We start from the raw sequence: 23,228 nt of genomic DNA on the forward strand, positions 1-23,228 counted from the left end.
TCTCTAAACCAACATCTCTCTTATAATCAGCCAAGTCTAGGTGGTAAATTAAAGAAACGTAGCTGTTTCTATTCAAGGTTTTTAGATGAAAACGACATAATCTATTTTGGTGGTGATTAAACTTCTTGGTTTGGGACCCTTTACTCTTAGAAGCTTTTGAGGTCCCTAAATTGTTTAGGACCCCAAAGAACATTGTTTTATGTACGATATCTACCCACACTTACTGTATTAGGAATTAAATCTAAGTAATATTTAACATACTTAACTCATTAAAAATAGCCCATAGGAAACCTATTGCATGTTAACATAAAATGTAATGTTTTGAAACATAACTTCTCCAAAACAGAAAAAAAGAAATTGCAAAGAGTGGCATTGTTTTATTCTCTTCAAGATCTAACTTAATAGAAGGCAGCTGTGTTCTCATACCACCTTCTGCATTCGATCTGCTGTGGTATTTTAACTGAGGTATGATGAAGAAAAGCTGGCTTCACATACTTGTGTACTTGGAAAACGGAAGATCCCACAGATCCACTGAAAGAGTTTGGTAGAGCTGAGGGTCCTCCAACCACATTTCCAAGAACTGCTGAGCTGATTTAAGTAGGAATGGAGATACTAAATAAGAATCTTTGGGACCACCAGCAGAACCACACCCCACTACAGCACTGGCTGGAGAAGAAGGTAGCTGCTGCCTATAATGTGAGCTAGCTTTACCTCTGCAGGCAGGAACCTGCAACCACCACCACATGGGCCCCAGAACCCCTGTGTCTCAGTGACTTCCTTTTCACCACATTTAACCCAATTTCTGAATGACTGTCTTGTGCAGATATATCAGCTTGATGAACACTGAAGTCAGATGCTTGCACTGCAGTGGAGGCTGGGAGGTGTGGTTTTACTGAACTGTGTGGGTAAGGCAGACTTCACCCAGAGGAACTATCAGTAGAGATGGTGTTTAAAGATTTTAGATAAAAGTGTTACTTGTCCACTACTATCATCTAGCTGAGAAGCAGTTTCATTGGGACACACAATATAGATGTGTAAAATATATAAAATGTATTGCAGAAATGTAAAAATAAGATTTAAAGAATCCCAGGCCAGGCACAGTGGCTCATGCCTGTAATCTCAGCAGGCAGATAACGAGGTCAGGAGTTCAAGACCAGCCTAATCAACATGGTAAAACCCCTTCTCTACTAAAAATACAAAAATTAGCCAGGCATAGCGGTGCATGCCTGTAATCCCAGCTACTCGGGAGGCTGAGGCAGGAGAATCGCTTGAACCTGGGAGGTGGAGGTTGCAGTGAACTGAAATCGCACCACTGCACTCCAGCCTGGGCAACAGAGCAAGACTCTGTCTCAAAAAAAAAAAAAAAGATTTTAATAATCCGTAAAACATGTTCAATGTCCACTCCTGTTCCTTTGAAGAATTTGTCTGATGCCTTGAAACCACAAATACTCCTAATTAGCTATTGCTTATAAAAAGGAATCAAGGACAGATTGAGAATGGAGTTTGTTATTGATGCAGGTGTGACAAGGAGATGAAAAACGAAAGAGCTTTTAGAAGCAATTTATAATATTGGAAGTTGAAAACATGCAAAAGGAAGAAACTAGGAATGTGTTTTTGCAGGGCTTGTCTTTTCGTAGCTCCTTTGGAAAAATTTGAATTTATAAACTGAGATGTTATAGACTGTGGCCTGTAACCATTATCTTAAAACATTGTATTTTTCTTAACACAGGAGATCATTGTATTCAAATTGGCATCTGAAAGTTTAATGGGATATAAAATTTGGATTCTTTGCCAGGAGATTTTCGTGTTTTATCTCATCCTGAAGTCAGTGACTCAGCTGGATTCCTTATTTTTAAAAGTGCTTACACGAGATTTTGTTTTAATAGTTATCCCTCATTTTCATTCTGCTGCTCAGAAATATCAGGATTTCTGAGTAGATTGTCTCATATCAAACCTGAGCCCTTGATTATATGAGTCACAGCCCTCTATCATCCTCCATACCTACATACTAAATGTTTCTCCTAGGCAAAACAATCCAAATATTTTTATTGCCCAGTTTTATATAGGTTAATGCTGACTAGAATGCCCCCTTTCTTTCTCTACCAACACATAGCTCTTCTCTCCTCTTTCAGTCCTTTCTGGAATAAGGATAGGTATAAATTAGATACATAAAGTGCCTTTCTCTACTTTAAGAAAGAAAAAAAAGTATGACTCATGTCATACATTTAATGCTCTTCCAGCTAATTAATCCTGGCTGTGATGGTTAATTTTAGGTATATCAACTTGACTGAGTTAAGGATTGCCCAGATAGTGGATAAAACATTACTTCTGGCTGTGTCTGTGAGGGTGTTTCCTGAAGCAAGTAGCATTTGAATCAATAGGCTGAGTTAAGATCGCCCTCACCAATGTGGACATGTATCAGCCAACTGTCGAGGGCCTGGATAGAACAAAAGGGGAGAGAAGGATGAATTTGCTGCCTCTTCTGGAGCTGGGACATCCATCTTCTCCTGCCTTCAGACATCAGAGCTCTAGGTTCTCAGGCCTTTGGACTCTGGGACTTGCACCAGTGGCCTCCCAGCTTTTCAGGCCTTCAAACTCAGAAAGAATTACATCACCAGTTTCTCCGGTTCTCCAGCTTACAAATGGCATATGTGGTACTTCTTGGCTTTTATAATCTTGTGAGCCAATTCCTATAATAAAGCATCTCTTATAGATTCTATCTATCCTGTTGGTTCTGTTTCTCTGGAGCACCCTAATACACTGACCAGGCCTCGTCATCCTGTCACTGCAGCGATCGCTTATCCTTCATGTAGATGCCATGGCTGGCATGCAGAACGCTTCCCTTCTACACATCTGACTTTGTTCTCCATTCTAAGCTTTTGGGGAGCATTTTCATTCTGAAGGGGTTAGAATGCCACAAATTACATTTCTAGTGAGTTATGCATGCAAATTAAGTTCTGCCAATTAGAGGCACTGATTGTGATTTGAAAGGGAATGTGAGGGAAGGCCACCTTCCCACTGCTGGTTTTTCTGGCTGGCTGATACAGCTGTGGAGACCTTGAATTTGTCTGCAGCAGCACTCCACTCCGTAGTTACTAGTCTTGTGGGGACAGTCATTTCCTTGATTAGGCTACATTACATGGCAAAGGTGATGGGACAGTCACTCCAGGGATCATGTTGCCTTTTATAAGACTCTGCTGTAGCCTGCTGGAGGCAGATTCTCCTGCTGGCTTTGAAAAGGTAAACTGCCATCTTGTGAAAGCACCATTGGCTGAGACCTGAGGGTGGCCTGTAGGAGCTGAAAACAATCAGTGGCTGACAGCCAGCAAGAAAACAAGGACCTCATTGCTACCCTCTTAAGACTCTGAATTCTGCCAGCCATCTAAATGGGGTTCAACACAGAGGACTCCAAACCTCAGGTGAGGTCCCAGCCCTGCCCAACTTCGATTTCAGCCTAGTGAGACCCTGAGCAGAAGACCCTACTAATTGATTCCCAGTCTTCTGACCTGTGGAAAAGAAACTGAACTAATAAATGTGTGCTGTGCTAAGCCACTACATTTGTGGTAATTGCTTAGACAACAATAGAAAAGTGTTACAGTATTCAAGTTGCTATTACTAGGACATTGACCTCCAGAGCAATGACTGGGCAGGCTTTAAGACCTTGTCCTCCCCTTTCTTGCAATTTGGGCAACTGGATCCTTATTTTGATTATTTTTACACAAAATCTCTCTAAGATTTGCTCTGCTAAACTCTTGCCATTGTCTCTCTCAAGAGAAATGAAGCCCTGCTACCTACAAACATTCTTCCCTATGCCAACTTCCTGTTGATCAGCAATAGTTTAAATAGTTACTGCTCTTGGATTCCTTTTTGTCGTGTCTGCCTACATAAAATATACTGCTCTTGTTACTTTACAGTGGATCTCCTTTCCCTATGTGCTATGAGCCCCATATGTGAGAGCTAACACCTACTACTTACTGTGATAAGTTATATGTATAGAATTTATATATATTGTATAATATGTAATATATATGTACTGTATTTGTTTTAATTTAGAAAATATGAGAAGAATCTTCACAACTTTAAATTGCTATAAAATGTGTTGTGCTAAATTCTTTTAGATATTTATTAGATAAAATGCACCATTTTTCAAAATCACTCAAAGTACTCAAAGATTTGGACTCTCCTAAGTTTTCTAATATCAATATAAGAAAGCTAGCGAAAAGTTCCACCTTGAAGTGCAGAGGGCAGGTGATGATTGACAAAGGTGGGAGGTGTTTGAGGAAGATGAGGCTGGGAGACGTCAAGCTAATGGATATGGTTTGGATTTGTGTCCTTGCCCAAATCTAATGTTGAATTGTAATCCCCAGTGTTGGAAGAGAGGCTTGGTAGGAGGTAATTGGATCATGGGGTGGACTTCCCCCTTGCTGTTCTTGTGATCGTGAGTGAGTTCTCATGGGACCTGGTTGTTTAAAAGTGTGTTGCAAGAGAGAGAGATCATCATGGTACGGGGGAGGCAAGACTAGATTGCAGCTCTGGACATGGCAGCGTGCGGAGTCTCACATTGTGAATTTAAGCTCCAGATCAACTGCAAGAACAAACCAGCATCCCGAAAGGACCCACAGACCTCTGAAGGAAGCGGACTGCTCCTGCAGGACTCAGGAGATACCCCAAATATATTCTGTGAGTTCCCGAACGGTGGAAGTGGGAAAGGGAGACCTTTGTCTCTGGAACACACACCCCCACTGGAGAAGCTGAAGGTCTGTTTGTGGGAGAAGTTTCTGACCTTGTCTGGAGCTGAGTCAATTTAGAGAGCCGAGTGAAATACAGGGGTAGAGGAAGCAGCAGAAAGGCCCTGGGAACTTGCTGGGTCCCCAAGCAGCCCATTCCTGCCTGGCACCATAGGGATCCATCAGAAGGGTGGCCAGAGGAGCAAGGGGTAAAACTCCACTGGGAGAAGGAAAGCTCTAGCTGAACTTTGTAACAATTTGAGCGGGGTGAGAAGCCTCTTGGCCAGAACTTGGGGGAGGGCACAAATCTGATGTGCAGACTCCACAGGTGGGCAAGAACCAAGCTCTTTTCTTTCACAGCTGGGAGATGGGTAGCCTGGGGCAAGTTTTCATGCCCATCTTGGCTACCACCTGATAACAGATTCAGGGTTGTTGGGTGGGGCACAGTGGGAGGGGACCGACTCTTCAATTTGCATGGGAGCTGGGTGAGGACTATAACTGCTGGTTTTCCAGCATGTCCCTGACAACCTGCATGACTCAGCACAGGCAGCCATAATCCTCCTAGATACACAACTTCAGTGACCTGGGAATCTCACCCCCATCCCCAACAGCAGCAAGACCCACCCAAGGAGAGTCTGAGCTCAGACACGCCTACCCCTGCCCCCACCTGAATGTCCTTGCCTACCCACCCTGGTAGCTGATGACAAAGGGCATATGCTCTTGGGAGTTCTAGGGCCTTGCCCACCACCGTGCTACCACAGCTGATGCTTTCTGGAAATGCCGCCTCCTGGCAGGAGGCCAAACAGCACAAAAATAGAGCATTGAACCACCAAAGTGGCTGGGCACGGTGGCTCATGCCTGTAATCTCAGCACTTTGGGAGGCCAAGATGGGTGGATCACCTGAGGTCAGGAGTTCAAAACCAGCCTGGCCAACATGGCAAAATCCCATCTCTACTAAAACTACAAAAATTAGCTGGATGTGGTGGTGGGCACCTGTAATCCCAGCTACTCAGGAGGCCGAGGCAGGGACAATTGCTTGAACCTGAGAGGCAGAGGTTGCAGTGAGCTGGGATCACACCACTACACTCCACCCTGGGTCTCAAAAAAAAAAAAAAAAAAGGCTAATCCTCATGGAACCCATTGCACCCCCCTGCCACCTCCACCAGAACAGGCACTGGTATCCATGGCTGAGAGACCCATAGATGGTTAACATCACAGGACTGTGTGCAGACAACCCCCAGTACCAGCCTAGAGCTGGATAGATTCACTGGGTGGCTAGACCCAGAAGAAAGACAAAATCACTGCAGTTCAGCTCACAGGAAGCCACATCCCTAGGAAAAGGGGGTGAGTACTGCATCAAGGGAACACCCCATGGGACAAAAGAATCTGAACAAACTTCAGCCCTAGACCTTCCCTCTGACAGAGCCTACCCAAATGAGAAGGAACCAGAAAACCAAGTCTGTAATATGACAAAACAAGGCTCTTTAACACCCCCAGAAAATCACATTAGTTCACCAGCAATGGATTCTAACCAAGAGAAATGCCTGATTTACCTGAAAAAGAATTCAGAAGGTTAGTCATTAAGCTAATCAGGGAGGCACCAGAGAAAGGTGAAGCCCAATGCAAGGTAATCCAAAAAATGATACAAGAAGTGAAGGGAGAAATATTGAAAGAAATAGAAAGCTTAAAGAAAAAGCAATAAAAATTTCTGGAAACTTTGGACACAATTTTAGAAATGCTAAAGCTCAGCAATAGAATTGAAGAAATAGAGGAAAACTTCACAGCTCAAAGACAAGGTCTTCAAATTAACCCAATCCATCAAAGACAAAGAAAAAAGAATAAGAAAATATGAACAAAGCCTCCAAGAATTCTGGGATTATATTAAACAACCAAACCTATGAATAATTGGTGTTCCTGAGGAAGAAGAGAATTCCAAAAGCTTGGAAAACATATTTGGGGGAATAATCAAGGAAAATTTCCCCAGCCTTGCTAGAGATCTAGACATCCAAATACAAGAAGCACAAAGAACACCTGTGAAATTCATCACAAAAAGATCATTATTGCCTAGGCACATTGTCATCAGGTTATCCAAAGTTAAGATGAAGGAAATAATCTTAAGAGCTGTGAGACAGAAGCACCAGGTAACCTGTAAAGGAAAACCTATCAGATTAACAGCAGATTTCTCAGCAGAAATCCTGCAAGCTAGAAGGGATTGGGGCCCTATCTTCAGCCTCCTCAAGCGAAACAATTATCAGCAAAGAATTTTGTATCCAGCAAAACTAAGCATCATATATGAAGGAAAGATAGTCTTTTTCAGACAAACAAATGCTGAGAGAATTCACCATTACCAAACCACCACTACAAGAACTGCTAAAAGGAACTCTAAATTTTGAAACAAGTCCTGGAAATACATCAGAATGGAGCTTGTTTAAAGCATAAATCACATAGGACCTATAAAACAAAAATACAAGTTAAAAAGCAAAAACAAAAAACAAACAAACAAAAGTACACAGGGAACAAATAGCTCGATGAATGCAATGGTACCTCACATTTAAATTCTAACATTGAATGTAAATGGCCCAAATGCTCCACTTAAAAGATACAGAACTGCGGAATGGATAAGAACTCACCAACCATCTGCTGCCTTCAAGAGACTCACCTAACACATAAGGACTCACATAAACTTAAAGTAAAGGGGTGGAAAAAGGCATTGCATGCAAATGGACACCAAAAGCAAGCATGGGTAGCTATTCTTATACCAGACAAAACAAACTTTAAAGCAACAGCAGTTAAAAGAGACAAAGAAAGACATTATATAATGGTAAAAGGCCTTGTCCAGCAGGAAAATATCACAACCCTAAACATATATGCACCTAACACTGGAGCTCCCAAATTCATAAAAAAATTACTGATAGACCTAAGAAATGAGATAGACAGCAACACAATAATAGTGGGGACTTTGATACTCCAATGAAAGCACTAGACAGATCATCAGGACAGAAAGTCAACAAAGAAACGATGGATTTAAACTATATCTTGGAACAAATGAACTTAACAGATAAACACAGAACATTCCATCCAACAACTGCAGAATACACATTCTATTCAACAGTGCATGGAACTTTCTCCAAGATAGACCATATGATATGCTATAAAACAAGCCTAAATAAATTTAAGAAAATTGAAATTATATCAAGCACTCTCTCAGACCACAGTGGAATAAAACTGGGAATCAACTCCAAAAGGAACCTTTAAAACTGTTCATATACATGGAAATTAAATAACTTGCTCCTGAATGAGCATTGGGTCAAAAACGAAATCAAGATGGAAATTTAAAAATTCTTCAAACTGAATGAGAATAACGACAAAACATACCAAAACCTCTTGGACACAGCAAAGGTGGTCCTAAGAGGAAAGTTCATAGCCCTAAATACCTACATCAAAAAGACTGAAAGAGCACATTCTAAAGTCACTCCTCAAGGAACTAGAGAAACAAGAACAAACCAAACCCAGCCCCAGCAGAAGAAAGGAAATAACCAAGATCAGAACAGAACTAAATGAAATTGAAACAAACAAACAAAAAAAATACAAAAGATAAATGAAACAAAAAGTAGGTTATTTGAAAAGATAAATAAAATTGATAGACCATTAGATTAACCAAGAAAAGAAGAAAGAAAATCCAAATAACCTCACTAAGAAATGAAACAGGAGATATTACAACTGACACCACTGAAATACAAAAGATCATTCAAGTCTACTATGAATACCTTTACACACATAAACTAGAAAACCTAGAAGAGATGGATAAATTCCTGGAAAAATACAACCCTCCTAGCTTAAATCAGGAAGAATTAGATACCCTGAACAGACCAATAACAAGTGGCAAGATTGAAATAGTAATTAAAAAGTTACCAACAAAAGAAAGTCCAGGACCAGACAGATTCACAGCAGAATTCTACCAGACATTCAAAGATGAATTTGTGCCAATCCTTTTGACACTACTCCACAAGACAGAGAAAGAAGGAACCCTCCCTAATTCGTTCAATGTTCACGTAATACTAAAACCAGGGAAGGACATAACCCAAAAAGAAAACTACAGACCAATATTGCTGATGAACATAGATGCTAAAACCCTTAACAAAATACTAGCTAACCGAATCCAACAACATATCAAAAAGATAATCCACCATGATCAAGTGAGTTGCATACCAGGGTTGCAGGAATGGTTTCACATACACAAGTCAATAAATGTGATACACCACATAAACAGAATTAAAAACAAAAATCACATGATCATCTCAATAGATGCAGAAAAACCATTTGACAAAATCCAACATCGCTTTATGATTAAAACTTCAGCAAAATCGGCATACAAGGGACATCCTTTAATGTAATAAAAGCCATCTATGACAAACCCACAGCCAACATAATACTGAATGGGAAAAGTTGAAAGCATTCTCTCTAAGATCTGGAAGAAGACAAGGATGCCCACTCTACCACGCCCCTTCAACATAGTACTGGAAGTCCTAGCCAGAGCAACCAGACAAGAGAAAGAAATAAAGGGCATCTAAATTGGCAAAGAGGAAGTCAAACTGTCACTGCTGACAATATGATCGTTTACCTTGAAAACTCTAAAGATTCCTCTGGAAAGATCCTAGAACTGATCAAATAATTCAGCAAAATTTCTGGATACAGGATTAATGTACACAAATCAATAGCTCTTCTATACATCAACAGCAACCAAGCAGAGAATCAAATCAAGAACTTGACCCCTTTTACAATAGCTACAAAAATAAATAAATAAATAAAGTACTTAGGAATATACCTTACCAAGGAGTTGAAAGACCTCTACAAGGAAAACTACAAAACACTGCTGAAAGAAATCATAAATGACACAAACAAACGGAAACACATCCCATGTTCATGGATGAGCAGAATCAATATTGTGAAAATGACCATACTGCCAAAAGCAATCTACAAATTCAATGCAATTCCCATCAAAATACTGCCATCATTCTTCACAGAATTAGAAAAAACAACTCTAAAACTCATGAGGAACCAAAAAAGAGCCCACACAGCCAAAGCAAGACTAAGCAAAAATAACACATCTGGAGGCATCACACTACCTGATTTCTTTTTTTTTTTTTTTTTTTTTTTAAGACGGTGTCTCGCTCTCTGTTACCCAGCCTGGAGTGCAATGGCACGGTCTCAGCTCAGTGCAACCGCTGCCTCCCAGGTTCAAGCAATTCTCCTGCCTCAGCCTCCTGAGTACCTGGGATTACAGGCACCTGCCACAATGCCTGGCTATTTTTGTTGTATTTTTAGAGAGATGGATTTTCACCATGTTGGCCAGGCTTGTCTCAAACTCCTGACTTCATGATCCGCCTGCCTTGGCCTCCCAAAGTGCTGGGATTATAGGCATGAACCACTGCACCTGACCCTGATTTCAAACTTACTACAAGGCCATAGTTACCAAAACAGCATGGTGCTGGAATAAAAATAGGCACATAGACCAATGGAACAGAATAAAGAACCCAGAAATAAACCTAAATACTTACAGCCAACTGATCTTCGACAAAGCCAACAAAAACATGAAGTGAGGAAAAGACACCCTATTCAACAAATGATGCTGGGATAACTGACTAGCCACATGTAGGAGAATGAAACTGGATCCTCATCTCTCACCTTATACAAAAATCAACTCAAGATGAATTAAGGACTTAAACCTAAGACCTAAAACTATAAAAATTCTAGAAGATAACATTGGAAAAACCCTTCTAGACATTGGCTTGGGCAAGGATTTCATGACCAAGAACCCAAAAGCAAATGCAATAAAAACAAAGATAAATAGCTGGGACCTAATTAAACTAAAGCATTTTTGTATGGCAAAAGGAACAGTCAGCAGAGTAAACAGAAAACCCACAGAGTGGGAGAAAATCTTCACAATCAATAAATCTGACAAAGGACTAATATCCAGAATCTACAACAAACTCAAGAAAATCCGTAAGAAAAAAAAAATCCTACCAAAAAGTGGGCTAACGACATGAATAGACAATTCTCGAAAGAAGATACACAAATGGCCAACAAACATATGAAAAAATGCTCAACATCACTAACTTTTCACAATTAATAGAACACTCCAAATTATTTGTATTCAGTTTTTATTGAGAAAATCTGAAAAGAATTGACTAGAAATGGGAATCAATCTATGAGTACAGTCAGTGCCAAAATAACAGAATAAAGATTCTCACCGTGTTCAGATACTTTCCAAAATTTAAAATAATTAAAATGTAAAAGGCAAAAATGGTTTCAGAAAAGAATAAGACTGACATTTTCAGATGTTCTTCCAAAGCAAAGCTGCCTCTCCTGTCGTGCAGCAGCCTGACAGGCATGATCACTGATGGGCAAATGAGCTGCTGTTGATTTCCTACAAATCCAGCCCGCTGCCCGCCTCCACACCACCCCCTCTGCAGTCGGTCAAGGGAACCAAGTCACCACTCCAGAGTCAGGTCACTGGAAAGATGCTTAGGCGTGAAATGTCACAGCTATTCCAGTAATTGAAGCATAAGACATATCCTATTTTTCTACTAGATACATTTTTAGGGCACACTCAGAACCAGTTTAAGACCTACATATCATGATTTAATTTAAGCCCTCTCAGAAAACTTTCTTTTCTCCAAGCTTTTCCCCACTCAACTTTACAATTTTCCTCACATTAGAGGCATGCTCAGTTGGCCCTCTAGATGCACACCTGTCACAGTTTAAGGTATTAAGGCGCAAGTGAATTTGTGTAACTTATGAGAATATGCTAATTGTGTTTTACATATTCATTGCCACTTGGCCTTAAGCAATCTCTTGTGGAAAGAGATCAGAAATGTGATTTTTTAAATTGTTGATTAAGCTTTTATTATGAAAATTTTCAAAATACAGAAAGGTATAATAGTATACTGTGGGTCCCCATGTACCCATCACCCAAATTTAATGGTTGTCAATGTTTATCAACAGTTATTCACTTTGTTTAATTTATCCTCTTACAGATTTTCCCCCTCTGAGATATTTTAAGGCAAATGATTTCAGACTGGATGTGTAAATTTTGATGTAGAGGGATTTTTGTTTTGAGATGGAGTCTTGCTCTGTTGCCCAGGCTGAAGTGCAGTGGCATGATCTTGGCTCACTGCAGCCTCCACTTCCAGGGTTCAAGTGATTTTCGTGCCTCAGCCTCCTGAATAGCTGGGATTATAGGAATGCACCACCAGCTCTTTTTGCTTTGTTTTGTATTTTTAGTAGAGATGGGGTTTCACCATGTTGGCCAGGCTGGTCTCAAACTGCTGACCTCAAGTGATCCACCTGCCTCAGCCTCCCAAGGTGCTGGGATTACAGGCGTGAGTCACCGCGCCTGGCCTGATGTAGAGGAATTAAAGCAAATTTCAGAGATGGGTCCCTGGCTGGGCAGTCTGACTAGCTGAGAGTGGTAGGTGGGGGTGGGGGAAATAAGGGTATTGTCAGATGAAGGAAGCATTGGCCCAGGGATAGGGTACTGAAAGTTCAATGAATTTTTTTTTTTTTTTTTTTTTTGAGACGGAGTCTCGCTCTGTCGCCCAGGCTGGAGTGCAGTGGCCGGATCTCAGCTCACTGCAAGCTCCGCCTCCCGGGTTCACGCCATTCTCCTGCCTCAGCCTCCCGAGTAGCTGGGACTACAGGCGCCCGCCACCTCGCCCGGCTAGTTTTTTTTTTTTTTTTTTTTTTTTTGTATTTCTTAATAGAGACGGGGTTTCACCGTGTTAGCCAGGATGGTCTCGATCTCCTGACCTCGTGATCCGCCCGTCTCGGCCTCCCAAAGTGCTGGGATTACAGGCTTGAGCCACCGCGCCCGGCCCAATGAATTTTTTAAAGTGTATATTTTCAGAGAAACAACTGATCTGACTGCAAACCAAAAAAAAAAAAAAAAGAGATCTTGTTCTTTTAAGGTTTTGTTTCCTCTTAAGTGTAGGAAGACTGTGCTTGTATTCATGTATTACAAGGTATTTATTTTAGACTCATAATACTCATAATTACATGGAGATTAAACATCCTGTTGTAAGCAGGATAGTAACTCCTTGGTTCTCAGTCCTCCAGTTTTACAGCATACTCCTTTTAAAGACCAAAGGCTATGATTTAATGGATTTTATTTTATTTTATTGGGACGGAGTCTCGCTTTGTCACCCAAGCTGGAGTGCAGTGGCACCATCTTGGCTCCCTGCAACCTCCACCTGCTGGGTTCAAGCGATTCTCCTGCCTCAGCCTCCCAAGTAGCTGAGATTACAGGCACCTGCCACCATGCCTGGCTAATCTTTGTATTTTTTTTTATAGAGACAGGGTTTCACCATGTTGGCCAGGTTGGTCTCAAACTCCTGACCTCAAGTGATCTACCTGCCTCAGTCTCCCAAAGTGCTGGGATTACAGGTGCGAGCCACCATGCCTGGCTGAATTGTAGCAAATACATTCAAAAGTTTCATCATCTTTTATATTCAGGAAAATTATTATTATTGGTTCAGTCCTCTTGTATTATATAGTTTATTTCCAGTTCTTGGAAAAGTAGAGATTAGGCTCTTTGAGGACAGCTTTATTCCTTAAACATATCTCTCACAGCTTTTCTTTATCTTCCTTTCTTCTTTTTTTTTTTTTTTTGAGAGAGTCTTGCTCTGTTCTGTCACCCAGGCTGGAGTGCAGTGGTGCAATCTGGGCTCACTGCAACTTTTCTCTCCCTGGTTCAAGCCACTCTTCTACCTCAGCCTCCCAAGTAGCTGGAATTACAGGTGCCCGCCACCACGCCCAGCTAATTTTTGTATTTTTAGTAGAGATGGGGTTTCTCCATGTTGGCCAGGTTGGTCTCAAACTCCTGACCTGGAGTGATCCACCCGCCTCAGCCTCCCAAATTGCCGGGATCACACGTGTCAGCCACCGTTCCAGCCCAAACCTCTCACTAACTATTAAGCATACAGTCTTTCAGAGAGTCCCCTGTCTATTGTAAAATGTAACTGTAACGCAAGTGAATACCTTCTTCTTCCTGCTAAGGGTTGCCATTCACTAGCGAGTTTGGGAAGGGGGTTTGTTGCAGGACAGTGTGTGGGTTAGTTGCCGATGCAGATGTGTCCCCCTTTCCGCTCTGCAGCTCACAGCCCTGCCCGTGTCCCTTCAGTGGGATACTGATGTCGCCACGCTGGCCACGGTCTACAGGAAGATGATGGGAGGTCACATCTCCCTGTACTGCTATGTTCCTGATGCCCCCAGTTTCTCCTGCCAGCCTCTCACTGAAGATCTGGGTGACTGAGATTGTGCTTAAGACAGCACAGGACAGGGAACAATTGCACACTGGGTAACATGACAGGGTAAGTTATTAAGGAAAAAACAAAAACAAAAACAGTGAGCTATTTCTTGATGTTATCGGTTTCCTTGAATTACTGTGGTCTCATCAGGAAAGAATAGTTTCTCTGTCCCTCCAACCAATCCAAGAAAGAGAGGCCGGTATTGTGTTTTTAAGGTCCCATTTCTTTTTTTTACTCCTCTTACTCCACCAGGGAAGTAAACAGCTTTGCGACTCACGTCCTTTGAGGGGGCTTTAAGCTGGATCGCCTCTGAAGTGGAGAGGAAGAGGACCCAGACTTTAGCTTAAAGAGGAAGTATGGCCTGTTTGTACCTCATGCCAGGCAGAATCTCTGGTGGAATTGCCTGCAAGGGGATAGGGTAGGGATCCCTGGGGGCTAAATGCCAAGATCCACAACCTTGAAAGCTGTATTAGTTGTCTAGGGCTGTTGTACCACAAACTGCATGACTTAAAACAACAGAAATGTGATGTCTCATAGTTCTAGAGGCTAGAACTCCAAAAATGCCAGCAGAGCCATGCTCCCTCTGAAACCTGAAAGGGAATCCTTTGCTCCTTCCTAGGTTCTGATGGTATGCCAGCAATCTTTGGCATTCCTTGGTTTGCAGGTGCGCAACTCCCATCTCTGCCTTTGTAGTCACTGGTGTTCTCCCTGAGTGCCTCTGTCTTCACATGCACACCTGCTTATAAGGACCCCAGTCATATTGTGTTAGGGGCCCACCCTATTCCAGTAAATAAGGTCACATTCTGAGGTACCAGGATTTAGGACCACAAAATACCTTTTTTGGGGAGATACACAACTCAACCCACCAAGAGCCATAGCACAAGATCCCTGTACCAAGCCTGGTATGGAGAAGGCAGCTACCAGCTTTGAATGGGCCAAGCAGGCTTGGATGACTATGCCTGGCAGTGATTCATGGTAGACCAGAAGCCCTCCCCCAAATTTCTAGATTGTGTAGGGACTTTTTGTTTTTGTTTTTGTTTTTTTTTGAGACGGAGTCTCGCTCTTTTGCCCAGGCTGGAGTGAAGTAACATCTCAGCTCACTGCAGCCTCTGCCCCTGCCAGATTCAAGCAATTCTCCTGCCTCAGCCTCCCAAGTAGCTTTGATTACAGGCATGTGCCACCACACCCAGTTAATTTTTGTATTTTTAGTAGAGACAAGGTTTCATCATGTTGGCTAGGCTGATCTTGAACTCCTGACCTCAGGTGATTCACCCGCCTCGGCCCCCCAAAGTGCTAGGATTACAGGAGTGAGCCACCATGCCCACCTAGGGACGCTTATACAACCTTGAAGAGGAGAAGGAAGCCATCCCCACTCCACTCCCACCCCACAAATAATATGACTGTGCTTATATTTCTCTGGGGGAACTGATTTGGTGATTCTGCCCCTGTGTGTATGGGGGCATACCCAGAGGATTACACTTGGCATCCCTCTTTTTAACATACCCTGGGCCAGCCTGGTGCAGTGGCTCACACCTGTAATCCCAGCACTTTGGGAGGCCAAGGCGGACAGATCACCTGAGCTCAGGAGTTCGAGGCCAGCCTGGCCAACATGGTGAAACGCCATCTCTACTAAAATGACAAAAAATCAGCCAGGCGTGGTGGCGCTCACCGGTAGTCCCAGCTACTCTGGAGGCTGAGGCAGGAGAATTGCTTGAACCTGGGAGGGAGAGGTTGCAGTGAGCCAAATCGTGCCACTGCACTCCAGCCTGGGCTACAAAGCGAGACTCCATCTCAGAACAAAACAAAACAAAACCCAAAAAACAACAACAACAAAAAATATACCCTGGACCATCTGCATTCTACTCATTTCTCACTGGCTGGTTTTTGTTTCCAAATGCCTCATTCTTTTATTTACTTTTCACGGTTGCTAGTGTTCTACCCTTACGATGGTTAATATTGAAGGTCAACTTGATTGAATTGAAGGATGCAGAGTATTGTTTCTGGGTGTGTCTGTGAGGGTGTTGCAGAAGGAGATTAACATTTGAACCAGTGGACTGAGAGAGGCAGACCCACTCTCAATCTTGGTGGACACCATCTAATCAGCTGCCAGCACTGCTAGAATAAAAGCAGGCAGAAGAACATGGATGACTAGACTGACTGAGTCTTCTGGCCTTCACCTCTCTTCTGTGCTTGACGCTTCCCGCCCTCAGACATCAGACTGCAAGTTCTTCAGCTTTGGACTCTTGGACTTATACCAGTGGTTTGCCTGGGGCTCTTGGACCTTTGACCACAGACTGAAGGCTGCACTGTCGGCTTCCCTACTTTTAAGGTTTTGGGAGCTTGGACTGGCGTCCTTGCTCCTCAGCTTGCAGACTTCAAGTGGGACTTCACCTTGTGATCATGTGAGTCAATACTTTCTAATAAACTACTGTTGATATATATACCTATTCTATTAGCTCTGTCCCTCTAGAGAACCCTGACGAATACAGTCCTCATATTCCTCTCCTTTTATTTTCCCAGTCAAAGCATTTATGAAATATATGTGCATTGGCAAAAAACTAAAGTTACTTCCTAGTCAAAAGTGCTACACACTCCTAGCCAGCATGCTTCGTAACAAAATATTATATTAACATTTTAGAAATACATCCTATATAAAATGTATAGAGAGAACTTCCTCCCTTACAGGCCCGGATAAGCAGCAGGGAAGGGATGGGAAAATGTTTTCCTCTCCTCTGTAGAGTTAGTGCCTAGGAACTGAGAATATGGGGGGTCTGGATTTTTTCTTCCAGTTATATAAAAATCAGAGAAGTGCCCCATTTCTGCTCAAATGCATTTGAGGTATCATCACTGATAATTCCTTAGTTTTAAAACTAAAATCTGTCTGCAATATTTTAAATACCATAAATAGCAACCTCCCACTCAGAGAAAAAATGGAAACCTCTGTATACTGTTCTGTAATCAGCGCATCTAGCACAGAGGAAAAATCCAAGAAGTAAGGTAAACTAGAAAACTATATAAATAAACTATATCTATAAAACTATATAAATTATATAAATGCATATCAGTTATATTTGACAATACAACTAGTTATCAATAACATTGCTAAACCACTTTACTTATTGAATTTTTTTTTTAATTCCCCTTTTAAAGAGTGAGAAGATGGGGCTGTAGGAAATGGACCTTCACCCCCATTTTAATAGAAAGTCATCAAGGCAGTTTTAGCAATCTGAATTGAGGATCAGTTTACAAAGAGAAAATCAATTTATGTTTAAGTGTGTGTGTATACACAGACACACACACACACACACACACACATATTCCCACACCCTCCCTGAGGGCTTTGAGTGATCCAATGTCTGAAAATATCCACAGCAAACTGAGGGAAAATTACTGTGGTTCATTGACTCATTTACGTAAACCTTTATTAGCCATAACTTATTAATGTATTAAATGCATTAAAAGACATGTTGAAAGCCAAGATAGAGGCCAGGCATGGTGGCTTATGCCTGTAATCCCAGCACTTTGGGAGGCCAAGACAGGCAGATTACTTGAGGTCAGGAGTTCCAGACCAGCCTGGCCAGCATGGTGAAACCCCATCTCTACAAAAATACAAAAATTAGCCAGGTGTGGTGGTGTGTGCCTTAATCCCAGCTGCTCAGGAGGCTGAAGCTGGAGAATCACTTGAACCCAGGAGGCGGAGGTTGCTGTGAGCCGAGATGGTGCCACTGCACTCCAGCCTGGGTGACAGAGTGAGACTCTGTCTCTAAATAAATAAATAAAATAAAGCCAAGATAGGCTGAAAGTAGGCCTCTTGTGCCAAAGAGTTAGCCAAGATGTGAATGCAAAGGAAATTAAAAGTGCTACTACAGTAAATACAAAAAAAAAAAAAAAAGATTAGAAAACAAAACAATGTATTGCTGATATGGAGAAAATTTGAGTGGTCTAGATTGAAGAACAAACCAGCATCAACGTTCCCTTAAACCAAAACCTAACCCAAAGCAAGGTCCTAACTCTCTTCCTTTTTTTTTTTTTGTGAGACGGGGTCTCACTCTGTCGCCCAGGCTGGAGTGCAGTGGCACAATCTAGGCTCACTGCAACCTCCACCTACTGGGTTCAAACTATTCTCCTGCCTCAGCCTCCCAAGTAACTGGGACTACAGGCATGTGCCACATGCCCAGCTAATTTTTGTATTTTCAGTAGAGACAAGGTTTCACCATGCTGGCCAGGCTGGTCTTGAACCCCTGGCCTCAAGCGATCCACCTGCCGTGGCCTCCCAAAGTGCTGGGATTACAGGCGTGAGCCACCGCACTTCAATTCTATCAAGGCTGAGAGAGGTGAGGAAGCTGCAGAAGAAAGGTTTAAAGCTAGCAAAGGTTGGTTCATGCAGTTTAAGAAAAGAAGCTGTTTCCAGAACATAAAAGTCAAGGTGAAGCCGAAAGTGCTGATGGAAAAGCTGCAGCAAGTTATTGAAAAGACCTAGTTAAGATCACTGATGAGGGCCGGGCGTGGTGGCTCACGCCTGTAATCCCAGCGCTTTGGGAGGCCAAGGTGGGTGGATCACAAGGTCAAGTGATCTAGACCATCCTGGCCAACATGATGAAGCCCCATCTCTACTAAAAATACAAAAATTAGCTGGGCGTGGTGGCGCATGCCTGTAGGTAGTCCCAAGTACTCGGGAGGCTGAGGCAAGAGAATTGCTTGAACCTGGGAGGCGGAGGTTGCAGTGAGCCAAGATCCCGCCACTGCATCCATGCCTGGTGACAGAGCGAGACTCCATCTCAAAAAAAAAAAAAAAAAAAAAAGAGATCACTGATGAAGGTGTCTACACTAAACAACAGATTTACAATCTAGGACTTTCAAAGATAGAGAGGAGAAGTCAATGCCTGGCTTCAAAGAACAGGCTGACTCTCTTGTTAGGAACTAATGCAGCTGGTGCCTTGAAGTTGAAACCAATAGTCATCTACCTTCCCTACAATTCTAGGGCACTCAAGAATTATGCTAAATCGACTCTGCCTGTGCTCCATTAGTGGAACAACAAAGCCTAGATGACGGCACATCTGTTTACAGCAGGGTCTCCTGTATATTTTAAACCCACTGTTGAGACATACAGCTCAGAAAAAAAGATTTCTTTCCTAATATTACTGCTCACTGACAACGTACCTAGTCACCCAAGAGCTCTGATTTAGATGTACAAGGAGATTAATGTTTCAATGCCCACAACACAACATCCATTCTGTAGCTTTCAAGTCTTATTATTTTAAAAATACATTTTGTAAGGCTATAGCTGCCATAGATAGTGATTCTTATGATGGATCTGGGCAAAGTAAATTTAAAAGCTTCTGGAAAGGATTCACCATTCTAGATGCCAGTGAGAACATTCATTATTCATGGGTGGAGGTCAAAATATCAACATGAACAGAAGTTTTGAAGAAGTTGATTCCAACCTTCATGGATAACTTTGAGGGGGGTTAAGACTTCATTGAAGGAAGTAACTGCAGGTATGGTAGAAATAGCAAGAAAACTACAATTAGAAGTGGGCCTTAAGATGGAACTAAATTGCTGCAATCTCATGATCAAACTTGAATGGAGAGTTGCTTCTTATGAGCAAAGAAAGTGGTTTCTTGAGCTAGAATGTACTGCTAATGAAGATGCTGTGAACATTGGTGAAATGACAACAAAGGATTTAGAATATTACATAAACTTAGTTGATAAAGCAGTGACAGGGTTTGAGAGAATTAACTCCTATTTTTCTTTTTTTTTTTTTTTTCTGAGATGGAGTTTTGCTCTTGTTGCCTAGGCTGCAGTGCAGTGGCACGATCTCGGCTCACTGCAACCTCTGCCTCCTGGGTTCAGGAGATTTTCCTGCTTCAGCCTCCCGCATAGCTGGGATTACAAGTGTGTGCCACCATGCCTGGCTAATTTTTGCATTTTCAGTAGAGATGGGGTTTCACCATGTTGCTCAGGCTGGTCTCCAACTCCTAACCTCAGGTGATCCACCCTCTCCGGCCTCCCAAAGTGCTGGGATTACAGGCGTGAGCCGCCCCGCCCAGCCAATTGACTCCAATTTTGAAAGTTCTACTCAGGGTAAAATGCTATCAAGTAGCATTGCATGCTACAGAAATATTTTTGTGAAAGGAACAGTCAGTTGATGTTCATTGTCTTATTTTAAGAAATTGCCACAGCCACATCAGCTTTCAGCAACCAACACCTCAATCAGTCAACAGCCATCAATATCAAATGAGGACTCGCCACCAGCAAAGAGTGCTACTTGCTGAAGGCTCAGATGATCATTACCGTGTTTTAGCCATAAAGTATTTTTAAGGTATGTACATTTTTTAGACCTAATACTATTGTGCACTTAACAGACTACAGTACAGTGTAAAGGTAACTTTTATATGCACTAGGAAACAAACAAAAAAAAAACTATGCGACTTTTTTTTTTTTTTTTTTTTTACAATATTTGCTTTATTGTGATAGTCTGGAACTGTGCCTACAATGTCTCTGGGCTCTGAGGTACGCCTGCATAATGCATTTGCAGAAGCAAGACAAAGAAAATATTTGATTAAGTAAATGGAGAGTCCTCAGTTGAGGTTAGTTGGCCATTTCTAATTGGTTAAGCTTATGTTTTGTTTTTCTTAGGCTATTACCATTCATGCTGAGTTAGGCTTCAGTTTTCAGTTTGCTTTCAGTTAGGTAGGAAGGCACTGGAGCTGTCTCAGCCTAATGCCTTCCAATTAATTATTTTAATGAATGTAAAAAAGCACAGGAGGTGGGTGGGAGCCATAGAATCATGCCTGGATTCAGTTGTTTAAGAGCTGAGAGCTGTGCCTCCAGTCTATTGCTTAAGAGTAGAACCACAGTGGATCGGGTTTATCCTTTATTTATTTATTTATTTATTTATTTATTTATTTATTTATTTTGAGACTGAGTCTCCCTCTGTCGCCCAGACTGGAGTGCAGTGGTGCGATCTTGGCTTACTGAAAACTCTGCCTCCTGGGTTCAAGCAATTCTCCTGCTCCAGCCTCCTGAGTAGCTGAGATTATAGGTGCCCACCACCACGCCTGGCTTTTTTTTTTTTTTTTTTTTTTTTTTGTAGAGACAGGGTTTCACCATGTTGGCCAGGCTGAGCTCCTGAGCTCAAAGCAATCCACCTGCCATGGCCTCCCAAAGTGTTGGGATTACAGGCGTGAGCCACCTCACCTGGCCCAGGTTTATCTTTCGAGTAATGAGACTATGTATTTGAGGACAGACACAGGATGAGGGTAAGCTATTTATCTAAGAATCATAGCTATCAGATCCTGATCATAGGCATTATATGTTGAAAGTAGTGTTCAGCTGAGTAAGCAGAGGTGCAGAGACAGGTATTAATACATCACCTAGCTGAGGTTAGGCAGCTGCTTTTTCCAAGGCCAGAGCTTAGCTATCTTGGCTGGTGCTTTTAACTCTCCCCATCCACCATTGTTTCTCTTGATACTAAATTTAAAATATCTCTGACTTGGAAAAGAAGGTGTTGGGAACAAGTCCCCCCAAAATCTGGCCATAAACTGGCCCCAAAACTGGCCATAAACAAAATGTCTGCAGCACTGTGACATGTTCATGATGGCCATGACGCCCACGCTGGAAGGTTGTGGGTTTACTGGAATGAGGGCAAGGAACACCTGGCCTGCCCAGGGCAGAAAACCGCTTAAAGGCATTCTTAAACCACAAACAATAGCATGAGCTATCCGTGCCTTAAGGACATGCTCCTGCTGCAGATAACTAGTGCAACCCATTCCTTTACTTCTGCCCATCCCTTCTTTTCCCATAAGGGATACTTTTAGTTAACCATGTTTCCCATAAGGGATACTTTTAGTTAATCTAATATCTATAGAAACAATGCTAATGACTGGCTTGCTGTTAATAAATACATAGGTAAATCTCTGTTCAGGGCTCTCAACTCTGAAGGCTGTGAGACCCCTGATTTCCCACTTCACACCTCTATATTTCCGTGTGTGTGTGTTTAATACCTCTTGTGCCACTAGGTTAGGGTCTCCCCGACCCAGCTGGTCTCAGCAAGAAAGTTTCTCGCTTGAATTTGTTTTTATTTGAGAAATGTATGTTCGATCACTAATGTCATATTTTCCTCTGTGTTTAGCCATTTTGAAGTATAACATGACATGGATAAAACTGATACAGTCAAGCAAATATCTTTTTAACTTTAGAAGTGAGTTGCTAGCCTCCATTCCCCAAATTCTCACGTCCATTTGTTTTCTTAACTCCATACAGAACTTAAAGGCGTGTAGTCAATGATCCATTCTATACATACTTGCCTAAATATGTTATCCTGGCCTCCAGCACCTGGGTTAACACTATTAACTTAATACTACAACTGCTTGTTTGCCCTAGCATCTATCAGCTTGAATTCATTTCCCTACAGTATCTATTATTACCTTCTGAAAGGCATTTAGCACTCCAGATGTTCCTTGATTTAGGATGAAGTTACATCCCGATAAACCCATTGTAGGTTGAAAATATCATGTCAAAAATGGGCATTGTGTAGACATGATGAAATGTGAATCACAAAACACAACATCCAGAAAATGCTGGCAACAGAGTAGACTGCAAAGCATGAGTTGTTTGCCCTCATGATCTCATGGCTGGCTGGGAGCTGTGGCTCACTGCCACTGCCCAGCATCATGAGAGAGTATCATACCACGCTCTGCTAGCCCAGGAAAAGATCAAAATTCAGAATCTGAAGTATGGTTTGTGCTGAATGTGTAATCACTTTCACACCATTGTAAAGTCTAAAAATAGGTCTTCGAACCATTGCAAGTTGGGGACCATCTGTGTATCATACCCTAAAACCAAGAAACATAAGCATTGGCAGTTTAATTGCCTAGTTGCGAATCATTTCCATAGAGTTTATCAGTTATTTATTGGTTTTAAAAATATTGATGCAAACTAAATTCCATACTGGGAGGAGAGCACTCAAATCTCAATTACTAGAAGAATTATATACAGGGAAGGTATATAACACAGGCTTTCACTCCTTCATTTTTACACTATTTTATTTTATTTTTTACCATTTCTCCCACTGTTTTCTTCAGCTTTTATTTTAGAATCAGAGTGTACCTGAGCAGGTTTGGTACCTGGATATATTGCAGTCCACTATTTTATTATATTCATTTATTTTCAACCATTCACCTTGATTGCAAAC

Source organism: Theropithecus gelada, chromosome 4 (assembly GCF_003255815.1).
Source record: "Theropithecus gelada isolate Dixy chromosome 4, Tgel_1.0, whole genome shotgun sequence".
Lineage (NCBI taxonomy): Eukaryota > Metazoa > Chordata > Mammalia > Primates > Cercopithecidae > Theropithecus > Theropithecus gelada.